Source organism: Trichosurus vulpecula, chromosome 5, assembly GCF_011100635.1.
Source record: "Trichosurus vulpecula isolate mTriVul1 chromosome 5, mTriVul1.pri, whole genome shotgun sequence".
Classification (NCBI taxonomy): domain Eukaryota; kingdom Metazoa; phylum Chordata; class Mammalia; order Diprotodontia; family Phalangeridae; genus Trichosurus; species Trichosurus vulpecula.
The window spans coordinates 228,984,888-229,011,147 of NC_050577.1; positions in this window are offsets into that span (position 1 = coordinate 228,984,888).

Here is a 26,260-nt window from a genome sequence, read left to right on the forward strand (position 1 = left end):
GTCGTCCTTGGACTAAAACAAGGGCTGTTTAAAGAATATAATAAATAGATAACTAGTGTCTTCTCAGAGTATTTTTTATATTCAGGCATTATATCACTTTGTATGGTCTGCTGTGAGGTACAAGCTATTTTAGAGGTCAATTTGTCTCTTATGAAGACTAATCTCAGCAGGTCCTAATGTGTGACTATAGCCATATATACTTTCCTCTCTTATTTAGGATATTAATAAGTAGTATAACAAATTCATAAAAGAACCTAAAAACCATAAGCAACAAAAAAGAGATTATGATTTATAATCCCTCAGCCTTATTAATTGTCTGATGGGACTTTGAGCAATTAAAAGAAAAATCATAATTTGCCCATGATCTATTTTTGATAACTTTGTGGTATGTGTGAGATGGGGAAAAATACAAAAGGACTGAACCAATTAGAAAAATAAAGGCACACTGGTTAAATGAGTTTGATTTTTAATTTTATATTCCTATAACCTGCCTCAGTGCTTGTCACAAGCTTGGTTTTTAATGAATGCTAGCTGATTGTTTAATTGATTGAAAGGGCAAATCAGGTCATACTTGTTTATCACTTCGCAAACTTTAAAATACTTGATAAATGTCAGTGATTATTATTGGTAGAGAAATCACTTGGCTAGGTGTCAAAACACCAGAACACCCAATGAAACTACTACACTGTGTCCTTTAAATTTTTTGAGGCCATCTCCCCATATGGACAATGCACATACCAATCTTATGGGGATTTAAACATGCTAAATCATGAGATTTAGATCAGGTATATTCATTAGAAGTCATCAAATAGGACCCATTTATTTTATAGCTGAGGAAACTGAAGGCCGGAGAATTTAAGTGACTTGTCCATGGATGCACAGATTATAATTGGAAGGGCTAGGATAGGAATGCAAGCTCTCTGACTCCAAATCCATTTATTTCCATTTTCACTGTGTTACACTGCCCCTCTGTCTTTAAGAAAGAAAGAAAAAAGCTACCATCCAAAAAATGTTGGGAAATTACTTTTTATTAGACTCACATGGAGTATTATGTGATAAGACAATCTGGAAATACCCAATCCTTGTATACTGGTTAGTCAATTTTCTGTTTGTTCAATATGTTTTTGACTATATTAAAAACTATGACTACTAATACTCAAAACCTATTTTTTATTAACAGATTGCTCCTCGTGATATTTTAACATAATTCTTCCAACATATTTTACTTTATTTCAATATTCAACTCAAATATTCTTCCCTCTATGTATCTGGATGATTGATATCTCTCTTCTCTTTCTCTCCCCATCTTTCCCACTCTTCCTCCCCCTTTTCCTTTCCTCTCCCACTACACAAATGGACTTTGGCCAGAAACAGATTTATAATGAAGAATCAAGTTACTGCGATATTACTTTATTAGTCCTGGAAGAGACTGTTGGGTGCTATGGAGACAACCATTCTGTTTAACTTTTGAAAATGTCCCTATGCAAATTTAAAAAAAAAGGAAGAGAAAACTCATCAACAATGATGCCTGTAAACTTTAATAGAATCAGGGGTTGGTAACAATTTCATGCAATATGCATAAGAGACAGTCATGAAACTACCCAGTAAGAAGAAGGCCCAGTCAAGAGACAGTAGTTGCAGATCATAATTCCTGTCCTTGTCTGTATATCTCTTCTCTAGGTAAGATAACTCACAGAAACACAATGGAAGCACAATGGTTTGTGAACTCAGTTTTGGTTTAGATTGGTGGTTATATCAATAATTTGAGAGACAAAAATAGCCCACTGTAATAATTTCAGTAAAGACTAGAGAGGGGATCAACATGAATAAGGATCCTTAAAAAAAACAAATAAAAATAAGAAACAGAAACACCAAAGGTAAGAGAAAGAGCTAAAAATATCTACTTCTGAGAAAATTAAAACTTTTTTTAAATAAACAAAGAAAAAATTATTAAATGAATCTGCTTGAGTGTATGAAACAATAGAGCTGGAACATGAAAACTTGAATGATATTAAGAGAGTAGTCTTCAAATGTACAGATAACATATGAATAAATTAGTCAAAAATTTAAAATGCTAAGAAAATCATTAGGCCAGATAAAATTATAGGCTGAAATTTATTTTTTAATCACCGATTTAGTGAGATTTAATAGGTCTTAAGAATGTAGAGGGGAAAAAAATAAGATACTGATATTGATAATACAACTTTTCAAAAATATTCAAAATAAAATATCAATAAATTTAGTATTGTGCAAAGTGGAATTGTAGTCAACAACCTTGTGTTTGGAGTACAAGGAATGGCAAAACATACAAAAAGTCCTAGATCTCAAGGATTTCAGAATCTATGGGGAAAACAAAACATGGAAACAGCTGTGTAAGAACAGGGTGTGTGTGTGTGTGTGTGTGTGTGTGTGTGTGTGTGTGTGTGTGATAGATACAGAGATAGATACAGATAGATATGGTAAATTGGAGATAATCTCAGTAATGTCAGTGATATTAAGGACTGCTAATGGCTTCTTGCAAAAGATGGAACTTTAGTGGAGACTTGAAGGAAGGCTGGGAAGCCAGGAAGTGCCTATGAGGAGGGAGAAGATTCCAAGACAGTAAAAAATATCTGAAATCCAGAGATCAAGTGTGCTCTATGTGGAACAGCAAATAGGATACAGATCATTGGAGAATACAGGCTCAAAGAAATCAGTAAATTATTTAGACATTTGGAAAACATAAGAGTTCTAGGTGACAGATCTGAAAACTAGACCATGACAAAGACATGTCAGGATTGTTGATTTTATAGAGAATTTAGTAAAATAAAATGAATTTAACTCCATTTCAAGGTCTGTTCTCTAATGCACAGACCCTAAAAAAGCTACCCCATGTTTTGAAAGATTTGTGCATCCAAATTTTCTCCCACCAATACTTTTATTTTTATTAGTTACTCAGAGGACACCTTTAAATCAAAGGACAATGATTTAATAAAAGAGCGATAAAAAGTAACAGCAGAACAATTCTCCCCCATAAACCTTGAGCTCACTCTTCAACAAATACAGACACCCTTGGTGGTAGTGGTAAGAGAGTGCTTGGATAGGGATTAAAAACAGAGTATGTGTGTGTTTCTGTGTGCTTATTTAGGGAGGGGAGAGAGGGAGGGAGAAAAGGAGAGAGAGAGGGGGAGAGAGAGAGAGAGAGAGAGAGAGAGAGAGAGAGAGAGAGAGAGAGAGAGAGATCCAGAGATCTAGAGCTTAAAAATATCTATGTATGTATATTGAAATAGAAACAACCTGAACACCAGATTAAAATGGCAATTAATGCTTCTATTACCACAAAGCAGACAAATCTTTGGGTGATACTTTTGCAGTGCTCACTACTATAGCTAGTATTTGTCAAACATGACTTTACACTGATGCCTGGCTTAATATCTTATTTCCCCTCTTCTCTAACAAGCATCACACTTACTGCCTAGCTTATCTTTGGTTCTATGGATATGCTCACTGTTATATAGTGCCCTATTCTATATGCACTAAAATGTGGCTACTTCTGTCCCTCAGAAAAATTCTTTTAATCTCCTACTGTGCCTCAGCTACAGTATTTGGATGAGACAATATCTTTAGGATATTTAGCTACTGTATCTGCAATCCACTTGTGAGTGATGTGGTCTATAAGCCTCTCCTATGCCGAAAGGATGACATGTTTTCGACTATTATTTCAGCCATTAGGAATGAATCTCCTCCACTGGATTTTTTTATCCACTAAAAACAAAGTTCTTTCCCTAAGCTACAATACACAAAGAAGGTACCATATTCTCAGAGTAAGATCACATTTGTTTTTTGAATTATTAAAAATATTCTATGAATTACTGTCCTTTGGAAGCTCAAATTAACTTAGATGGCCATTTCAAATAGGGTATATATATACACACACATATATATGTATATATATATATATATATATATACACACACATGTATATGTATATATATGTATGTATATATATACATAGTAGTGTGTGTGTAACTTAGTCCTTACAACCTTGTAAAATAGGCACTATTTTAAAGTCCATTTTACAAATAAGAAAGCTGAGATTTAGAGAGAATGTTACTTATCTATCATTCTTCAGCTAATGTGTCTGAGTTAGAATTTTAATTCAAGCTTTCCTTACTCTTTTACAGTGTTCTATCCACCATGTCTCTCATTTGCCAAATATTGTTATTATTAGCAGTAGTAGTATGGAAAATGTCATCAAGTGAATATCTAGCAGGGAGAAGAATTGGTCAATAAAAAGAAGAGAGGAATATACATATATATATATATATATATATATATATACACATGCACATACAGATACACAAATATACATATATGCATGTGTATGTGTGTGTGTATGTAGTATTGAACTGGTATCCCCACAATGTTAGAAAAAAGGGAAAAACATCTGACATCATATTGACTGAATCTTTGTAGCAACTTTTTGGGATAACATGGGTATGAGTCTCATAGGAAAGGAAGACATGGATATGCTAAAATCTCTGTCAGTGGAGGGAACACCCAGATCAATGAGATGATAAATATATTTGAATATTTTAAGAATAAAGAGGCATGTGTTATTTTCTGATAAATGACTGAACAAAATACAAACCTAATAAAATCGATGATGATGCTGTTAAAGGAAAATACACTGACTCTTCAATGAGATGAAGAAACTATAGAATGGATTACAGAGCACAAACTAAACAGTAAGCTTCTGTTGGGAAACACACTTAATACTCAAAGAACCAAACAGATTTGAAATAAAAGACTGGACCATGATTTCAATGCTACAGACATCAGAAAATGTTGAATTCATATCACAAATTGTTAACAGTTATAAGCACTTTTCAGTTATCACCTCATTTTATCCTCACAACAATCCTATGAGGTAGGTGCTATTTTTAATTCCCATTATACATTTGAGGAAATCGAGTCAGAGATTAAGTTACTTGCCCAAACTTGTCAAATGTCTGAGGCCATATTTGAACTCAAGTGTTTTTAATTCCAGACCCAGTCTATTGTACCACCTAGCTGACAGGGTATCGATATATTTTTGTAAGCCTGAGGGCACAAAAATGAATTTTCAAATATCTTTAAGCATAACCAAGTAGCCATTTACTATTTTTGTATAGAAAAATGCATCATTAATGTCTCATCAATAAGCCATTCAGATTATTACTTTTCACCCCCAGGAATATTGATTTATTCACACCAATTAATCGAGAATGGTCATGTACTCACAATTGAATATTTTTAGCTTCTCATCTTGTTCTTGTTATTGTGTATTGTAGACATTTCTGTGTTACTGGCTAAAATCAGGGTTGAGCCACAATCTATTAAACAAGAGGAATCCATTTAGCTCATTCGGGTTTAGTAAAAGTAGCAACTAAGCACTAGCACATATGAAATTACAAAATTCTGACCTTCCACATACCCTGAGAGCTACTGTGCATAGTTTCAGTATCATTTATATTCAGAAGTGTTAATTGAGGTTTACAGCATTCAAGTGACTTGCTCATGGTCAAAGAGCAAGTTAAGTGTCAACTCCAAGGTAGAATTCTGTGCCTTAACCTAAGCAAAATAACTAACAAAAAATTACAATTAAGCTAACTGGAAATAGTTAAATATAACACTAAGAATGATACTAACAGCCAATATTTTTATAGCAAGTTTTATTACTTACATCATACTCCCAATACATTATTTCATTTAAAGAAAGACATTTTTATTTGCTAATCTAATTCTTAGTTTACATTGGTGTGCTTGTTACTTTTTTGTCAAGCTTTGTATAACATGTTTAGTTGTTATTTTATATACTGGATGGATTTTTAAAGACAGGCTAGTCATGCAGTGAGAGTGATGGATAGACACATTGGACAGTCGGCAGTCCCCATAGTTATGGTCTTGCTGTTAAGTGAATGCATGAAAGGTTGTCACCATATTGGGTAGAGTCCCTCTGGTGAACTAATGGAAGAACATTAAAGATAATCATGCACAGAGAGAAGGCTTCAATGTGTTGTAAACTACCTCACTGATGAGAATACCTATGTCAATTAAATTACAAATCCATTGAAATAACTTTAAAAACTTTAGGTAGTATTTAACCTATGTAACTGTATTTTGAAGATGCATTACCATTGAGCTGGAAATGAAGATTTCATACAGCACTTTATAATTATATTAAATTTTCATTTCCATGGAAACTAGGTGATCAATAAGTAATTCTTATTAAAATTATATTCAGGACAAATGAAGTTGTATAATAATCAAGACTATTTCAGAGGAGTAGAAGACTAGATGCACAGGATGTGAACTAAACACTAAAGATGATCAGTGTTATGGAAATGAGTATTTTAATTTTTTTCTGTGTTCTTAGGCATGGTTAGTTTTGAGGGGGTACTCTCAAGACACTCTTACAATCACTTAGGAAAGCGTTTTCTCTATTACATTTGATAGTGCTGTTGTGCCTTAAAAGAGCTATTGTAATCTCCCAAAGTGTCTCCCTTTCATTAACACATTTGTAGACTCAAAGAATTCTAATATGTAAAACACGCAAATATCATTTTGGACCCCCTAAGTTTAGTCTTTTGTAAAGTTATCAAGGACCATCTTAGAACATGGTTATACTATTTTGAAGTACTTTTGCCCAAGATTTCTAATCTATAAACATTCTTCTTACTGTGATTTTCTTTTGGAAACATTTAACTCTATATACTAAGAGATCTAATGACTATTCTTTTCTACCAAACTCATTCTGTGTGGGAAGTGTTGTGATGCCTTTTAGGAAAACATTATGATTGAGATAGGGTGATTACTCCAACTATGTTTCATTTTTGCCTTAGCAATGTTGTGCAATTACCACATGATGTTTTTAAACTGCCAGAAGGGTCTTTATTGACCCTTGACTAATCGTAAGCACTATAGAGAATATATTGTATCTCAAAGGGGTTTTCAGTATTTATCTTTCAAAGTAAATTCTTAGAGATTCATGCCTCTATTATTTGCCATACACTTATTAATACATAAGAATTTATGAGGAAATGTCTGTAAAACTATGGCTACAAAGTAGAGAAATGGATTTTCATATTCAATTTATGGAATTCAGCTGCATTTCAATTTGTTTTGTATTCTTAAGGCAAGAGCATCATACTGGAAATTTTATTTTAATTATATGTTAGAGGTGTGTGGGTGTGTGTGTGTGTGAAAGGTAAATGCCTAAGAACCAGTGGTTACCTCTATTAACAAAAATAGAGTTCAACTGAACAAAAACATAATAAGATTCTACAAGGTTTAGAACTCCCCCAGGAGTTCAAGGATGCCTTCATTTTCCATCTCTATAAAAGTAAAGAAATAGATTGTCCTGTGACAATCACAGGGGGTTCTCTCTTTTAGTCATTGCTGACAAAATCCTTGCCACGGTCTTCCTTAATAGTCTGATCCTTCACCTGGAAGATGGTTATACACCAGTGTAGCTTCAAAAAGGGCAGAGGAACAGTAAATATGGTGTTTGTTGCCCAACAAAGCCAGGAGAAATGCGAAGAGGAGAACAGGCGTCTATACCCAAAGTTTGTAGATCTGACCAAGGCCTTTCAAACAGTTAGTTATAAGAGCTTAGGCAAAATTATGTCAAAATGTGGTTGCCTAGAGATGTTCATTGGTATTGTACATCAATTTTACAACAGTATACGTGCCCAGGTTCTGGATAATAGACAATGATCTTGTGCTTTCCCAGTCACCAGTGGAGTGAAACAAGGTTGCGTGCTTGTTCCCACACTTTTTAGTATAATGTTTTCAGCCATGTTGTCAAATGCCTTCAATGAGGATGAACATGGCATCAAGGTAAGCTACCACACTGATGGCAAATTCTTCAACTTGAAAAGGTGCAGGCCAAGACCAAAGTGGAGGAATTGTTGGTGCATGACTTTTTGTTCACAGACGATTGTGCATTCAATGCAGCCTCTGAAGCTGGGATGCAACCAAGTATGGATCTCTGCTGCTTGTGCTAATATTGGCCTAACAATTAACACCAAGAATGCACAGGTGCTCCATCAGGCAACAATACACCATCCATACATGAACCATTGGTTAGAGCAAATGGAGAAGTTTTGAATGCTGTGCATAAGTTCACTTACCTTGGTAGTGCACTTTCTATGGATGTACACATTGATGTTGTGGTTGACTCATGCATTGCCAGAGCTAGCTCAGTGTTTGGGAGGCTCCAAAGGAAAGTGTGGGAAAGAACCAACTACCAAACCGAAGGTCTACTGAGCCATCATGCTGACCTCATTGCTGTATGCCTGTGAAACCTAGGCAGCATATCAGTGCCATGCCAGGAAACTGAATCATTTCCATTTGAATTATCTTAGGAAAATCCTGAAGGTCACCTAGAAGATTAAGATACCAGACATTGAGGTCCTTTCTCAAACTAAACTGCCAAGCACTCAAATGCCACTGCAGACAGTGCAACTGTGATGGGCTGGCCACACATATGCTTGCTTAAAAGACTATTTTAAAAAGGACCTACACAGGGCAAGTGCTCACATGGGGATCAGAAGAAATGATACAAGGACAGTCTCAAGTTCTCTCTCAAAAACTTTGGAATTGATTGTGTGACATGGAAGACACTATCACAGGACCACCCAGCATGGTGTGCCCTCATCAGAGAAGGGGCTGCGTTCTATGAGCAAGACAGAATTGAAATAGCTCAAAAGAAACATGAGATGGACAAACTTAAAGAACGCCCTTCAAATATTCACATGGAATATTTGTGCCTGACCTGTGGTAGAGCATTCCAAGTTTGTAATTGTCTCATTATCCACATACAGACAAACTCTAACTTGACTCTAATATAGTTATGTCATTTTGGTCCACTTTGAGAATGAAGAAAAACACTGAACCACAATGTGTAAGGCACTCTCCTAAATAACAGTGATGTAGATAGGCAGATAGATAGATGATAGATAGATAGATAGATAGATAGATAGATAGATAATCAAATTAGTAGATAAATTTGTAAATGAAGGAATAAACAAAAAAGTCCTTGACCTGAAGGAGCTTACATTCTATTGGGAACACCAATAAATAACAAACAGGGCTCAGCATAGTAAAGCAGCTATTGAACAATTAATGTATCTTTTCACAGAATTTGACTGAAATATTTTAAAATTACAGATATACTCTTGGATAAAAAACAAGCAAGCATCATTTTACTAGACAAAAACAAAGGCTAAGAGTTGGTACACACCACCTGATGTCCTGAATGGAAGGAAAAATGTCTTAGCTCAGATTCCACATGGCTGAGTCATGCAAACTACTTTATAGAAATGGAAGTATTTTTGATGGTGATTAAGTATCAAGTAATAGCCATAAGAAATTATGGGTAGGCTATCCCATAGGGTCCAAGAATTATTCATAAATGGTAGAAATTTTATAATACATCATTGCAGTATATAAAAATTTAGCACTTACTGAATACTTAACAAGATGCTAACTAGATGCTAGAATTTTACATCAGAAGCTCACTATTTTTTCATAAAATAACAGATGGCAATCATAATACTACAAATAGAGACAACAGAATATCCTTACAAACTCAACAAATAAACTCTATTAGAAACATGGCATTTTCTTGGATAAAACTGTTGTCTGTAATTGTCCAGACATCACATTGATTCATAAAAATGTGTGGAAGATGTTTTTAATAGGTGTTACCATACCAGTACCCATTATTTCTAAGCTTGGTGGAATGAAAACCTTTCCAAATAGTGCTGTTGTTCATCCTTCATTTTCAAAGAGGACCAGTGACATCATAGGGTGATGTTTTGACTTGCATATGAATTGGACTTAAGTGGGCCAGAATAGCACAAAATTGTCAGCCTCACCCTTTCTTCTAGAATCATCAAAGGATCCCAGTGGCAAGACAAAAGTCAGGAAGACTGATGATGGCCCAGGATGTTGTGAATGACATTGGATTCTTTGATGCCTGACCAAGCTCTAAGTTCCCCCACTGTGGTTTCTTCAGTGGCTTTTACAGTCATTGGAGCAAATTGCTCTCATCTACCCATTCCACCAGAAGACTTCAGATGTTTAGGGCAGATATCCCCCTAACTCACCAAGGGGTTTGAGGCCAGTGTGTTACTTTGAAATTGGTTTAGCCCACCTGCTGAGATTGTTTTTACTGAGGTGTGGCTGATGCACATACTATGGCTTCTTGGAGCCACAGGTGAGAGTTGTGTGAAAGTTGGACACTAAACGTGGATGAGCAAACCTGAAAAGGACTCAGCAAGCCCTCACATCAGAGGCTAGCCCTCTATGAAAAACTCATACATTCCAAACATAATGACCTGGGTGTGGTGGGTAGGAGGAAGAAATCAGAATCTTGTGCCAGCATGTAATCTCTGTTATCTCTTCTAGAGGAGTTATTCAGAGGATGATTTCATTGAGCCAACAGATGAGATTATGTCCTCATCCATTTATTCAATGAAAAACATTATTTTGTACATCTTTGCAACAGGCTACAAAATATTAAAATAGAAGAATTGTAGCAGGATACTAATTTGTCCCTGAACTCACACCAAAAAGATGATGGTGATGATGATGATGCTAATGACAATAATGGAAGTTCTTGAAATCCCAACCCACCACCAACAGAGAGATGAGGTGGGGTGAGAAACACAGCAAATAACTTAAGGACAGCCGGGGTGATGCAGAGACATGTACACAGTGCTTTTCTACTAATAGTCTTAGAATGTAGCTTAGGGGCACTGAGAGATTCTGTGATGCTCCTAACATCATACAGTCTCTATATATCAGAGGTAGAACTTGAACCCAGGTCTTTTCTGACTTAGAGGACTGCCCTGTGATGATACTGTTCAACTCAGTTTCATCAGGTCAAAGACAGCACCTAAATGGATAGCACTATACCATATGATCATTTATACCATCCAGCTATGGCATCTTTATATTATAATCAGAGTCATGTAAAGAACATAGGCTAGGTATGCCAAGATACTTGCAAGTACATTGCCCAGGCTCTATGAACATATATGATAAAAATTTCTGAGTAGATGAATTTTTAGGTTTAATTCTGGTTATTCTCAACATTGCTTCCTATTTCAGGTCTTTTGATAAATTCTGTATCCTTATTCTTATTTGGCTTGGCACTACAGGGTGTTCCTAAAGGCTGGACACATAGACAAAAATGCATATTTTCTAGAAAGGAAATGCATAAAATTTTCAACAACATTTTATTTAATTGGAATATTAACAGACCTTAGCCCCCTTGACTTCTTTTTCTGGGGTATGCTAAAGGAGAAGGTTTACTCAATGAAAATCACAGATGCAACACACTTGATTGAATGCATAAAGAGTGAATGTGCTGAAATTGATAGCAATATGGAGTTATTGCTACGAGTTCATGTGAATCTTGCAAAGTGCAACAACCTTTGCATCACAAATGATGGAAATCATATTGAAGATGTTATTTGTTAATATTCCAATTAAATAAAATGTTGTTGAAAATTTTAGTCATTTCATTTCTTGAAAATATGCATTTTTGCCTATGTGTCCAGACTTTAGGAACACCCTGCATATTCTAAATCAGGGTTGGGAAAAAGAGACTTTTTGAAAATCTTTCCCTTCTCTAAATAAGCATATCAAACTATAATAAATAAACATATTAAAGTAAATATAATTCACTTGCAAGTCATGATATTCCCTTCCTGATGTCATGATCCCCTTTGAGAACAAAGGACAAACAACAACCTGTGAGTAGTAGTAGCTGCACCACTGGGGACCCAACTGGCCAGTTCCAGGTGGACAACACAGCTCTTTTCTTCCTTCCTTCCTTCGTTCCTTCCTTCCTTCCTTCCTTCCTTCCTTCCTTCCTTCCTTCCTTCCTTCCTTCCTTCCTTCCTTCCTCTTTCTCTCTCTCTTCTCCCTTCTCTCCCTACGTGCACATAGGGAATCATACCCTTAATTGCAGGTGCTCTGCCCAAAGGAATATGAATTTTGATTACTGAAACCTAGCAAGATATCTTGGGGTTTACAGGCTAGATTTCTTTTTAATGAACCATGCCTTAAATCCGAATCACTCTGTCTCTCACTGATTGGCCAACAATAACATTTCCCAGACCAAGGCTCACTTGTTCATTGTTTGGATTTTGATGGTTCAGGGTAAGTGTAAGTAGCAATTATTTCTGTTTGTCCTGAAACCCTGAGGGTCTTCCCCCACCAGATTTATTTGTTTTGTTTTTGATTAGGTAAAAGAGGCCATTCTTTGCCTCATCTCTTACCTAGCCTTCATCACTGAACAGGCATTGCCTCAATCAAACTGAGACCTTGGAAACAACTTAGCTTAAAAAGCCCAAGGTCTCCCACTGCATCTGGGGCTATCTCCAGTCCTCCTGATCTATATCTTGCCACTGGACCTAGATGACTCTGGAAGAGAGAATGAAGCTGGTTATTTTGCACAGCCTTCCGTCACTTCAATTCACTTGCAAGTCATGACATCATCTCCCTGATATCATGGTCCTTTTCTAGAATGAAGGAAAAAGAAGGATATCAAACTGTTAAGTGTTTTACGTCAAAATCCCAAAATACAGAGTATAGATGAGATATTTCTGCTTTTAAATGATTTCCCATCATCAGGAAGAAATAAACATATGTTCCTAAACCATGTCTGTATGCATATGTACAAAAGGAATAAATCAATATAAGGCAAATATACTTCATTATACTGGTGGCTGTGATTTCACTGATTAAAGTACTCCCTCCCACAATGAAGAGCACATTCTATTCCTTTGTTACTCTTTTCCATGTCTGATCACTAGTTTTCAAAAGAGGCCTTTCTAACAAGACTTGAGGTCTAGATCACTTGACCATTTGTGGATTGCAATGAAATATATGAACTGTCCATTAGCTATTCCTTCTCCTCAGCTATATGATGAATCCATATTTTTTTCAATCTGATTTCTCTTTCATTATAACATTATTTCTCCTACATAGATCTTTAATGTCTATATGTTACATCTAGCTTATGGACACTGCCTACCTCTCCATTGCTTTGTAGTGATGCTAAGCAATGGGAATATAATCATAAGCAGAAGGAAAGCTTCTTCCCTCCTTGAGCTTACATTCTAATGGTGTAAAATAACATATAAAAAGAAAAAAATATACCAAATAATGGGAGAGATGAACGTATCTTCAGGAGCATCATGAAGAAAGTCTAGGAAAGTAAAGAGTACAGCCTGGAGAGGAATTAAGATGTAGCTGAACTGGCATTCATCTTGAAGTGGGGATTCTGGGAGAAACAAGACAATCAAGAGGGAGAAGCTACAGAAGGGGAGATTACTTCAAGTGTGTGTAGTCCAGGGACAAAATGATCTTACAGAGGAAAGAGGTTTCTGGATCATTGTACAGTCAAGAGCACAACATGGAGAGAATTATCACTACCAGATGTATACTACAAGAGATCTAAGAAAGAAGAAAAAGACCTACATGTATAAACATATTATTTGCAACTTTTTGTTGTTGTTGTGGAAAAGTAATTTCAATAAAATGGTACTCAACTGGTGAACGGTAGGACAAATTGTGGTAGATACTTTTAATGTGATATAATCGTACTGTAAGAAACAATGAAAGGGATGTTTTCAGAAAAAACCTGGAAACATCTGAGTGAACTGAATCAGAATTAGCTAAACAGAACCAGTAACAATCATATCATAAAGAGGAACCAACTAGAAAGAGCTAAGAACTATGATCACTGCAAAATCACAACTTGAAAGATCTGATTATGAATTGTGTTACCTACCTTGGAAAAGGGAGGTGACAAATTCAATGTGTAAAATGAGGCATATTTTAGGTCAGGGAAAATGTTGATTTATTTTGCTTGAGTATGTTTGATAAAAAGATTGTGTCACTTATAATTATAGGCAGTTCCAGCTTTATATAAATTGGTATTATACAAATTTGACTTTAAAGAATTCTGAAAGAAATCCACATATAAAAGAAACATACCTATGGGTTCTTTCCCTCTGCTCCTGCTCCTCGGCTATCTCCCCAACATCAAAAAACAAGCAAAAACAAAAACCTCCAAGTGAACACAGAAGAATAGACAAGCAGAGAGAGCATCACCACCTGCTGATCAGGGGCTACTCAGTGAGACCTTTGCCCAGCTGTACCCACTTGCTTGTGTGTCTAGCTTCCCTCAGTTTCCTCAGGGGTTCCTCCTGTCTGTCTCTGCTGCCCCTCCTGACACACATGTTGCTTGTCTCTGTACAGCTTCCATGTGCCTGTCTCCAACCCCTGTGTGTCCTTCCTTCTGCTTTCTCTTCTTTGTCCCCTCCAGGGTGTGGCCTCCTGCCTGCCTTCCTTCTTCCCTTCCTTTCCTATGCCTGCAGACAAATTCACATTCAGTAAAAATCACTTTAATAGAAGTTTCAGAATGGTCCACTTATGTAAGGCAAGAACTGTCTGCATTCTTTGTGTTTTTTTGTTGTTGTTGATACTGCTGTTTGTCTTGGGGAGTGGGGGCACTAACTATACTGTTACTAAGAAATGATGGGAAAAAAGCAAATATGTCATTGAAGCATTTCTTAAAAGCACAGAAGAAAATAGATGAAAGTTCAGTGGAAAACACAATCAGGGAAGCTTTAAAAGTAGTTTGTTGAGATTATATATATATATATATATACTGACTTTTTTTGAGGTTCAAATTCTCTCTGTCCCTCCTACCCCTCCAACCCTTTGCAAATGCAGGCAATATAAAATTCCTTACACGTGTGAAGTCATGCAAAACATACTTTCATATTAGTCATGTTGCAACAACAAAAAAAGGTAAGAAAAATAAAGCAAATAAAATACATATGCTTTAATCTTCACTGAGTTCATCAGTTCTTTTTCTGGAGGTGGATAGTATCTTTTTATCATGAGTTCTCTGGACTTGTCTTGGATCCTTTAATTGACCACAGTAGCTAAGTCTTTCACAGTTGGTCATTGTTATAATATTGTTTGTGCAGTGCAATTACAGTTGTACAGTGTTCTCCTAGTTCTGCTTATTTCACTTTGTATCAGTTCCTATACATCTTCTGAGGTTGTTCTGAAACCATTTCCTTTATCTTTCCTTACAATAGTATTCTCTCCTAATCATATACTACAACATATTCAGCCATTCCTTAGTTTATAGACATCTTGTAGATTTTCCGTTCTTTGCTACCACAAAAATGACTGCTAAAAATGAAATTATTATAGACTTAAAAAAACCAATATATAAAAGAGACTTACAATTTTATACATATTTCTTGTCATACTTTGTATATGGAAATCTCTTTTATATTCATTAAATTCAGAATTTTTTAAAAATGGGAATAAAAATTGGAATTGGATTTGTATTCATTCAATTTGTAATACTAGGAGGAGGAGAAAAAGAAAGGGAAGGGGAGAGGGAGAAGGAAAGAAGAAGGGAAGAAAAGGAGGAAGGAGAGGAAAGGCATAACTAAAATTTACAAAGCACTTTACATACACTGTCATATTTCAGTCTCACCATAGCCCTGTGAGGTAAAGCCTGAAGGAGGTAGTAGCTATAATATTGTGTAGAGTGCTGTATTTCTGGTCAGGAAGTCCTGAGTTGAAATCTTGCCTTATAACCTTACTGATCTCTGTGACCCTAGGCAACTTCCTTAACAAATCTCAATTGCAGTTTTGTCATCTATTGAATGGGTATAATAGTATTTCCTATTTTTAGGGCTATAATCATTAAATGAAATAATAAGTAATAAGCTTTGTATTGGGGCTCAGCAAGATGTTGGCTGGAAAGCAGGGAATTGCTTAAGCTCTCCCCCAAATCCCTCCAAACTCCTGTAAAAAATGGCTCTGAACAAATTCTGGAGCTGCAGAACCCATGAAATAGCAGAGGGAAGCAGGTCTCTAACCCAGGATGGCAAGGATGGTTGATGGGAAGGGTCTATAACATGGTTCTGGGAGCACAGAGCAGCCAAGCATGGGCCATGCCAGGATAGACCATACCAGGAGTCAGCCCAGAGCAGGCCTTAGGACCATGAATCATTGAGCTGTGGCAGCTACCAGACTTCTCAACCCACAAACCCCAAAGAAAACTTAGCAGGTCAGTGGGAAAACAGTTGGATCAGGGTAAGAGGGGTGTGTGGTCAGCCCCAGCCCTGGGGGCAGTGGAGATGGTGCAGCAAGGTGGCTGCAGCAGCAGGAAGCTCCTGCAGCTGCTTCCAGAGCTCCAGTTGTGGTTGCTTCTGGCCCCAGGCCCACCCGGTGGGAGGAGTCAAGTGGCAGATCAGAGAGGAAATGCCGGGAGCACTTTGCTGGTGCAGAGGCAGGCTTCTCTTGCTTTTCTCTGCTTGGATGTGGGACATGGTCTTGGTTGGCAATTCTTGGGGGAGGAGGAGCACTGTGTGTCAGAGTTTGCTGTGTAAACGTAGCTCTGAAAAAAGCAATGCAACACCCCTGAAGCTTGGGACAAAGCACTTATCATTCAGAAGGCAGTCATACCCTGACAAAAACCTCAAGGGCCAAGTTGTTGGCTGGGAACATGGCCAGGCCACAAAAGACTCAAATTATTGAATCTTTTTTGGTGACAAAGAATATCAAAATATACAGCCAGAAGAAGTCAACAAAGTCAAAGAGCCCACATCAAAAGCCTCCAAGAAAAATATGAATTGGTCTCAGGCCATGAAAGATCTCTAAAAGGATTTGTAAAGGCAAGTAAGAGAAGTAAAGGAAAAATTGGGAAGAGAAATGAGAGTGATTGAAGAAAATCATGCAAACAAGTCAATGACTTGCTAAAGGAGACCCAAAAAATACTGAAGAAAATGCCACCTTAAAAATAGACTAACTCAAATAGCAAAAGAGCTCCAAAAAGCCAGTGAGCAGAAGAGTACCTTGAAAGGCAGAATTAGTCAAATGGAAAAAAGAGGTCCCAAAAAACACTGAAGAAAATACCACCTTAAAATTAGTTTGGAGAAAGTGGAAGTTAGTGACTTTATGAGAAATCAAGATATTATAAAACAGAACCAAAGGAATGAAAAAATGGAAGGCAATGTGAAATATCTCATTGAAAAACCACCGACCTGGGGAATCGATCCAGGAGAGGTAATTTAAAAATTATTGAACTACCTGAAAGCCATGATCAAAAAAGAGCCTAGACAACATCTTTCAAGAAATTATCAAGGAGAATTGACCTGATATTCTAGAGCCAGAGGGTAAAATACAAATTGAAAGAATCCACCGATCACCTCTTGAAAAAGATCTGAAAAAGAAAACTCCTAGGAATATTGTCACCAAATCCCAGAGTTCCCAGGTCAAGGAGAAAACAATGCAAGCAGCCGGACAGAAAAAAAAATGAGTATTGTAGAAACACAATCAGGATAACACAAAATCTAGCAGCTTCTACATTAAGCGATTGAAGCATCCCTTGGGATATGATATTCTGGAGTTCAAAGGAGGTAGGATTGAAACCAAGAATCACCTACCAGCAGAACTGAGTATAATGCTCCCAGGCAAAATATGGATTTTCAGTGATATAGAGGACTTCCAAGCTTCCTTAGTGAAAAGACCAAAGCTGAATACAAAATTTGACCTTCAAACACAAGAATCAAGAGAAGCATGTAAAGGTAAAGAAGAAATAGAAATCATAAGGGACATACTAAAGTTGAACTGTTTTGTTTACATTCCTGCATGGAAAGATGATGTTTGTAAGTCATGAGACCTTTCTCAGTATTAGGGTAGTTGAAGGAATATACGTATATATAGACATAGGGCACAAGGTAAGTTGAATATGAAGGTATGATATCTAAAGAAAATGAAATAAAATTAAAGGGTGAGAGAGAAATATATTGAGAGAGGGAGAAAGGGAGAGATAGAATGGGGTAAATTATCTCACAAAGAAGTGGCAAGAAAAAACAGTTCTCTTGGAAGGCAAGAGGGGGCAGGTGAGGGGGACTGAGTGAATCTTGCTCCCATTGGATTTGACTTGAGGAGGGGATAACATACACACTCAATTGGGTATCTTACCCCACAGAAAAGTAGGGGGAAAGGGAAAAAGGAGGGGATGATAGAAGGGTGGGCACATGGGGGAAGAGGTAATCAAAAGCAAACACTTTTGAAAAGGGACAGGGTCAAGGAAGAAAATTGAATAAAGAAGAACAGGATAGGATGGAGGGAAACATAGTTAGTCTTTCACAACATGAGTATTGTGGAAGTTTTTTACATAATGATACATGTGTGGCCTATGTTGAATTGCTTGCAGTTTTAGGGAGGGTGGGTGGGAAGGGAAGAGGGGAAGGAATTTGGAACTCAAAGTTTTAAAATTGGATGATCAAAATAAAAATTTGTTTTAGTATGCAACTGAGAAATAAGATATATTGGTAATGGGGCATAGAAATCTATTCTGCCCTACAAGAAAGTAAGGAAAGGGGATGTGTGGGGGAGTGTGGTGACAGAGAGGAGCACAGACTGGGGAACGGGGCAATCAGAATATATGCCATTTGAAGTGGGGTGGAGGGTAGAAATGGGGAGAAAATTTGTAACTCAAAATTTGTGAAAATCAATGTTGAAAACTAAAATACTAAATAAATAAATTTTTTTAAAAAGAAAAATATATAAAAAATACAATTGAGAAGTGTTTAACAAAATAAAAAAAAGATTTGCAAAGCTTAAATCATCATATACATTCTATTATAATAATAGTAATAGTTATTATTATTATTATTGGTTTTGTTATTTGTTGTTACTATTGTAGCCCGTTTACAGATAAGGAACCTGACACTTGTTGGCTGAGAAATGAACCTAGTACTTCTTGATTCCAAGTCCAATTCTATTTATGACTTGTCAAAGCCACATTACCTCTTGTTTGAAATCTTCTGTTTAGGCCAAGTCACTTTGATTGTTTTTAAAGAAAGTTTATACCATTATGAGAAAGGAAACAAATGCATTCTCTACTATTATATTATCACTCCTTGCATAAAATTGTGTTTTTTTTTAAATAAAAGCACTCTACTCATGCTTTTAGTGGACTTTGGCCTGACTTGCTTCATTTGTTTTCCCATACTGACCATAAATATCACTTTTCCATTACATTTGAAGTCTGATTAGATAATTTGCGCACGGCAATGGAAAATGATGTGTAGTTTGCCCTTTGTTTACAAAACCATAAATTATTGTACCTCTAGAGGAACAAATCCGAAGCAATTTTCTTCTCAACAAAATGATGTAGACATTTGGGTAAAAGCTCATAACTGAAAAAAGTTGCACATTGGATGAAAAGTGTATCAGGGTCTTGTTCATTTTGAATTGTCTTGAGGTATATTTTTTAATTTCAAACAAAGCATAGCCAGGTCTTACTTTACATATGTCACAAATTAGGTCCAAAGAGTATTTCTGCAAATAAATGTTTGTGATATTTTTAGTTCAATTTATGTTCATTCCTTTTACCAATGTTGTAAGAGCCATGACTAGTCATAAATGCATTAAAAATAGAGGTTGTCTGAGATCTCCCTATGTGTGGTAATTTTTATAGACTCATACATCAGGTTAAATTTTTGAAGAATGCTTATTTCAACTAATATTATTTTATACACTCTGACATGGAAACCAGACCCTATTCTATTTTACTTACTCATATTCACCTTTAGCAGGTTTGATTCTTAAGTCAGTATTGAAGCAAGCTCACAATTTATAAGTCACCTCAGTGTCTCTGACAACTATATGCTGAATACATCAAGATAAGAAGCTTCATCATTAATCATCATGACTCCATGTATCATCATTGTTATCTGTTTTCCGAATTCCTAATCACTGTCTTCCTTTTGTCCCAGTAATGTGTAATATGATCCCATAGCAAAATTATTCCTTCTTTTTTCCTCAGTTGATGTTTATTTTTGTTATCCAGCATGCCTGTCCTTCTTGTTTTTTTTTTTATTTTCCTGACTATATCTGGGAGTTAAAGTAGCCCAGTGGAAAGGGCAATAGATTTGGGGTCAGAAAACACAGGCTCTTTGGATCATGGATTTTGACTCAAACAGACCTTAGGGGTTCTTTAGCAGGACTAACTCCATTTATTGGAGAAACTGAGGCCCAAAGGAGTAAAATTACTTGCCAAAATTCTCACAGACCAAAAGAGGGAGCCAGTATTGGGAACCACATCTTCAGACTCTAAATGACATCCCTTTTCCACTTTTGCACCCTAGATTCCAATCCTTCTTCTGATGGTTATTTATTTCACCATGGCAAGTCTTTTAACCTTCATCGGCCTTGATTTCCTCATTAGCAAAATGACAGAGTTTGGACTAGATGATCTCAACTAAATGGTCCCTTCTGATCAATTTCTGTTCTATCTATCTATCTGGCTGTCTATCATGTATCTTTTATCAATTCAGTGATATAGAGTATGTACACATATATTTACATATGCATATATTGCATATACATATAATATGTACATATGTATAATGATTTTGCCTTCCTCTCATTTTAATTATGTTTCCTTTCAATAAGGAATATCTTTAAAGAACTATATCCAGTCATGAGTCTCATCCCACTAGGTATCATTTATACTTATAAATGCAAATTTACACGCTTGAGTCAAGAACTCTATTTCATATTGCATGCTAGATTCACTTCACAATTTTTTAAAATAGATATTAGATGCCATGAATTTTATACCTGCTTCTTTCTTAGATGTTTTTTTTTTTCCTCTTGTGAATCACTGGATGAGTCTGACACCATTCCTCCTCTGTTGTAACTATTCTCTCTAAATTACTAAGGTTGATAAATATACAATTTCTAGCTAAATTAATTTACTCAGTGCTGTTCACAATCAAAGTATGTAAGGATTATTTTATAGAACAGGAATACATAATAAAAAATCATAAGAAGTCAAAAATGAAAATCTCAAAGGAATTAATGAAAAGAAATGAGAATCATAGGAACTTAGTGGTGCCCTTTTTCAAAATCTGCCACCAAACAGTAACTCTCAAAACGATTTTGTGCTATTTAAAGAATAGAGATCAATCCACAGAACAAATCTGTCCAAATTGCAAGACAGACAAATAAGTGATTCAAATGTATTAAATTAGAGCCATAGCCCAATTGAAAAATGTTCTAAGGACCAAACAAGGCATTTGTAAATGGAAGAAATAGATTATTTGTAGTTATATGAAAAATTGTTTTAAATTACTACTAACTAGAGAAATGAAAACTAAAGCTATTCTCAGTGCACCTATTTCAAAGTTTCAAAGATGACAATAAAATGAAAATGATAAATGATGAAGCAGTTTTGAGAAAACAGGCACTGATTAGTGAATCCACTTTGGTGGAGCATAAATGAATTCAAACAACCATTATGGAAACTAATTTGAATTATACATAAAAAATTTCTAAACAATGTAAAGCCTAGGTCCAAAAGTGGTTAAAGAAATAAAAAAGGGTATTTATGTATATGTGTATATTCATTTGTATTTATGTATGTACACGTATTATATGTATATGTAACACATACATAAATTACCTGCATATATACATATTTATATGTACACATATGCATATGTGAGTGTGTTTCTATATGTATATACATGTGTTTGGTATATGCACATGGGTGTGCATCAGCTCTTTTTGTCATGGCAAAAATCTGAAAATCCAAAGGATGCCCAGCAAATAAAGAAAGGCTGAATAATGTGATATATGAATGTGATGAAGTACTATTGTTTTCTGTGAGAAATGAGGAAATAGATGATTCCAAAGAGACATGGAAAGACATAGTAATTGAAATATAGTGAAATGAACAGAACCAGGAAAAAAACTTATACTATGAAGTCAATACTATCCAAATGAACAAATTTGAAAACTTTTACCAATTGAAACAGAATGAAATGAGGAGAAACAAGAGAATAGTCTATATAATACCAGAAACAGTGTAAACATAAACAACTTTGAAAACTGTAAGAATTATTATCAATAAAATGACCAAACATGATTTCAGAGGATTGATGATGAAGTAGAATCTCTGCCTCCTGACAGAGACTATGGATTCAGGGCATAGTGTCTCAGATCTCCTCCTGCCTTTGTCTGCATTTATTCTGTACTTCTTTTGCTTTTTTACCATACCCACCCCCCATTCCCCTCTCCCACACACACCCTGTAAACTCATTAGGAAATCAGAACTTCTTATAAGCTTCATTCAGCATTATCACTCATCTCATCAGTACTCCTCTGCTCTTCTGATTGGAGTGTGGATGCAGAAAGTCTAAGAAAGAGGACAGAACAGATATCACCTCAGATATCTCATTTCCCACCTGAATGTACTTATTTGATTAGTTATCATATGTATGTATGTATGCATGTATGTATGTGTATATATATATATATACACATACATATATAGTTTACAACAACACTCAGTTCCACAAGTGTTTGGATTCCAAATTTTCTCTCCTCCCCCCACTCCTTCCCCCAACCCCACAAGATGGCATGTAATCTAATATAGGTTCTACATATACCTTCATGTTGAACTTATTTACATAATAGTCTAGTTCTAATGCAGAATTATAACCAATGGAATGAATCATGAGAAAGGAGAAATGAAACCAAATTTTTAAAAAAGGAAAAAAAATCAGAGAGCAAAAAGTCTGCCTCAATCTTCATACAGACTCCATAATTCTTTCTGTGGATGTGCATGTCTTTTTCCATCATGAGTCTTTTGGAACTGTCTTTGAACCTTGCATTGATGAGATGAGTCAAGTCTATCAAAGTTAGTCTTTACACATATTTTGTGTTTGTAATTGTGTATAATGATCTCCTGGTTCTGCTCCCCTCGCTCATCATCAGTTCCTATAAGTCATTCCAGTTTATAATGAAGTCTGTCTGCTCATTTCCTATAGCACAATAGTATTCCATTACATTCATATACCACAATTTGTTTAGCCATTCCCCAGTTGATGGGCATCCCCTTGATTTCTGATTCCTTGACACCACAAAAAGAGCTGCTATAAATATTTTTTGTACATAGGGGTTGTTTCCCATTTGTATGATCTCTTTGGGAAAGAGCCCCAGAAGTGGTATTGCTGGTTCAAAGGGCATGCATATTTTTATAGCACCTTGGGCATAGTTCAAGATCAAGAACAATTAATTCCCATACTTTATAGACCATTTGGGAAAATAAGGGGAGTCCTACCAAATTCTTGTTATTACACAAATATGGTACTAATACCTAAACCAGGAAGAGTCAAAACAGAGAAAGAAAATTATAGACCAATTTCCCTAATGCATAGTAATGAAAAATTTTAAATTATCAAAACTTAGCAAAAATATTACAGCAACTTATGACAAGAATAATATACTATGACCTGGTAGGATTTATTCTAGGAATGCAAGACTGGTTCAATATTAGGAAAACTATCAGCATAACTGATCATATCAACAACAAAACTAGCAAAAACTATATGATTATCTCAATAGATGCAAAAAAAGCTTTTGACAAAATACAACACCCATTCCTATTAAAAACCCTAGAAAGCATAGGAATGAATGGAGTCATCCTTAAAATTATAAGTAGCCTCTACCTAAAGCCATCAGCAAGTATTACATGTAATGGGGATAGGTTAGATGTATTTCCAGTAAGATTAGGGGTGATACAAAGGATGTCCATTATCACCCTTATTATTCAATTTTGTACTAGAAATGTTAACTTTAACAATAAGGGAAGAAAAAGAAATTGAAGGAATTAGAATAGGCAAAGAAGAAACTAAGTTATCTCTCTTTGTGGATGATATGATAATTTACTTAAAGAATCCTAGAGAATAAAGTAAAAAGCTACTTGAAATAATAAAAAAAACTTTAGCAAAGATTCAGGACATAAAATAAACCCACATGAATCCTTGCCATTCCTATATATTACTAAGAAATCCCTTACCATTTAAATTGTTCTTTTATGTATTATCTTATTTCATTAGATTTTAAGACCCTTGAGGGTAAGGACTGTCTTTTTGATATTTGTATCTCCAATACTTAGCATAGTGCTTGGCACATAGCAGATGCTTAATAAATGTTTGTTGATTGACTAAAAATGATATATGTATCCTTGCATATAGCCAATAAGAGTATTTGTTTTATTTGGCTATACTTATTAGTTAGATGTTATTCCTCTTTTTCATTTTTTTTAAACAATTAAGAGTAGGGAGAGAAATATATATATTTCTGCTCATGAAAAAAGTTAGAGAAGTGAGGGGTGCTACATATGTGAAATGTTGTATGTACTTTCAGATTAGGTCAGTATATTAGTAATCTTATTTATATGTTTTTAATTTGTTACAAGAGACATCTCAAGGAATATGGGTAATCTATAAATGTAACATTTTTAAAAAGTCAATAAAACTTTTTTTTTTAATTTTTGACATGTTCTATGCTATCATACTGTGAAGGGCGTGCAGTCTTTTAGAGACTGCTGCTTCTATGGATTTGCAGTTAGTATTTTGAGGCCTTGGTTTGGCTATCTCTTTATAAGAGAGGAAAGAATCGTATTTTGTTTTATTTTGTTTTGGTTTTGGTTAATTGTGGGAAACTCTAATGATAGCTCTACTCTAATTTGTTAACCTGAGAGGTTAAAACTAATTTAGCCTATCACAATTTGGATAAAACTATCTACTAGCAAATGCTGATCTGTCTGCCTCAAAAGCAACTCCCCCACACACTTTCTGTTGAATCCCATGGATCTAAGCAAAGAACATAAGGACTGTGTTCTTCTAAGACAAGGAAGTGAGTATAATTGAATGAGCAGAGAGTACTTCATTGATTGTGTTAAGGAAAGCTATCTTTCCCTCTCCTGGAGGCATTTAATATTCTCAGTGGATGCAGACTTCAAGATTATGTTATAGAAAAATGATTCCTGTGTTGATAAAAGTGAAAAATATTTTTGCTATGTTTCCTTTAAAATTCCATAAAGTGTTCAATTTTACATTAAAAAGTAATAACCAGATTTAAGGATCAATAATACTGTATGCCATTTCTCTGACCCCAATAGGTGAAATGTACTGTTTGCTGCAAGAAACAAACAATATAAGATACGCTTTTTTAATCCATTTTTAGTTGTTTTTTTTTATAGTCATTTGTGTCATGTATTCATTGGGAATTGGTTCCAACAGCCCAGGTTCCTTGCAGTTGGTTCTCACAAAGTGTGCTTCTCTGGGTGGAGCAGGCTGGTATTTCAGTTGAACCCAGGTGCCTTTTTCTTTAGCTTCCTTCTTCTTCTGATCATTTTTCTTTATTTGCTTCAGGAAGCTATCTCTACTCTTAGAATCCTTAGTATGCTCAATATGCACATTCTCCTGTCTATAATCTTGCCCTTAACCAGTTTATTTACACACTGCCTATAGTATAGTGAGTAACATTATAGATCCATCTAGTCTTTCTAGGGTAACATTTAGGACATTCCTTGCTGAAATGTGTCCATACCTTCGAAATCTAAAATATCACCTTTCTTGTATATTTGCATATACATAGCCAAAGATGCAATGCCATGTTTTTGAACAGGCCTGGAAAACATGTAGTGTCCCTTTACATTTTTCTTTTGTGTTCAGCATTTTGGCAATGCATTGAAATATGGTGGAGCTAGCAGAAAGCAAGATATTCTTTTAGGAATGTAAGGTTATAGATGTAGTGTATTAAGGGACCTTAGACAGCTATCTAATCCAATCCCACCTTCAGCTTTATAGTAGAAAAAACTGTGGTCCTGAAAGATTAAATAATTTGTATCTGGTCACATGAACTGGGTGGTACAAGCAGATTAAGTCCTGGCCCTAGTGTCAGGAAGACTCATCTTCCCGAATTCAAATCTGGCTTCAGACACTTAGTAGCTACGTGACCCTGGGCAAGTTACTTAACCATTTTTGACTCAGCTTCTTCATCTAAAATGAGCTGTAGAAGGAAATGACAAATCACTCCAGTGTCTCTGCCAAGAAAATCCCAAGTGGGATTATAGCATCACACATGACTGAACAACAATGCAAACTGTGTCAGAGTCAGGATTTGAACTCAACCTCCAAATAAATGTGAAGTTATTTCAAATGTGCCTACAGGTCTTTGGGAAACATAGTCAAAAAAAGAGTTCATTTTAGAATTTTCAAATCAAGACTATGAACATTACACAAAAAGAAATTTGCAAAAGAAATTCATCTTTTCTTCAAAACCAACTCATCACCCTTCTTTGCAAATTATTTTGAAA